This window comes from Lipotes vexillifer, unplaced genomic scaffold (genome assembly GCF_000442215.2).
Source record: "Lipotes vexillifer unplaced genomic scaffold, Lipotes_vexillifer_v1.1 scaffold153, whole genome shotgun sequence".
Lineage (NCBI taxonomy): Eukaryota > Metazoa > Chordata > Mammalia > Artiodactyla > Lipotidae > Lipotes > Lipotes vexillifer.
Window position 1 is genome coordinate 4,858,604 of NW_006774670.1, and position 1,373 is coordinate 4,859,976.

Here is a 1,373-nt window from a genome sequence, read left to right on the forward strand (position 1 = left end):
ACCACTGCGCCCAGGGGAGCCCTCCCTATATTATTTTAAAGCAAATCACCAGACATCATATCATTTCGTTTGTGGATACAAAATCTGTCTCTAAAAGATAAGAACCTTTGCATTTTCTTTTAGGTGTAACTTGCATACAGTAAAATGCACGAATCTTAAATATGCAACTCGATTCGTTTTTTCAAATAAAATCTGTGTACACCTGTGTAACCCCCATCCAGATCAAGCTCCCCAGAAGGCCCGCTGCTGCCTCCCAATCAGTGTTTCCCACCAGGGGTAACCACAATGCTGGCTTCTATTCTTATAGATTGGTTTTACATGTTTATGGATTTCATGTAAATGAAATCATACATATGTTCTCTCTTGTGTCCAATTTCTTTCAGTCAACATTAAGTCTGCGAAAGCATCTGTGTTATCATGTGTAGCAATAGTTCAATCTTATTCATTGCTGTGTAGTACCCCACCATATGACTACCACAATTTCTTTACCCATTATTCTGTTAATGGACATTTAGGTTGTCTCAGTTTGGGCATATCATGAATAAAGTTGCCATAATGCTGTTCATGTCTTTTTGTGTACATAAGCCCTCAGTTTTATTGGGTATATATCCATGAATAGAATTATTAGGTCACAGAGTATATATATCTTCAGCAATAGTAGGTACTGCCAAACATTCTTTTCAAAGTAGTTGTACCAGTCTCACTCTACCAACAATGTAAAAGAATGTAGTTGCTTCCCATCTTCACCAGCACTTATCAGTCTGTTTCACTGTAACTATTCTGAGAGATGTGCAGTGGTATCTCGTATGGTTTTAGTTCATTTTTCAAAAGAATAATGAAAGTGACCATTTTTTTCATGTGTTCATTAGCCATTCAAATATCCTCTTTTATGAAGTTCTGTTCAAATCTTTTTTCTAATTTTTAATTGTATCATCTCCTTCTTACGGATTTGTAGGACTGTATTATATATTCTGGATACGAGTCGTTTCATCAGATGGATGCATTGTTGTAACATGTTATCAGTACTTTATTCCTCTTAAAGCCTAATAATATTTAATTGAATGTGTACACACTGCATTTATCCATTCATCAGTTGATACACATTTGGGTTGTTTCCCCTTTGGGGCTATTATGAATAATGCTGCTGTGAACATTTGTGTACAAGTTTTTGTGTGGACATGTATTTTCATTTCTCTTGGGTATATACCTAGGAGCAGAACTGCTAGGCCATATGTTAAGTCTATGTTTAACATTTTGAGGAACTGCCAAACTGTTTCCCAAAGCAGCTACACCATTTTACATTCCCAGCAACAATGTATTGGGATTCCAGTTTCTCCAACAATAATTTCTTTTTTTTTTTTTTTTTTTTTTTT

General features: G+C 35.4%; 1 protein-coding gene across 2 annotated transcripts in view; it reads left to right on the top strand.

The window, feature by feature from the left end:
• Positions 1 to 1,373, top strand: part of WDR19 (WD repeat domain 19) — an 88,439-nt gene that overhangs the window by 65,216 nt on the left and 21,850 nt on the right. The gene's annotated exons all lie outside the window — the stretch shown is intronic.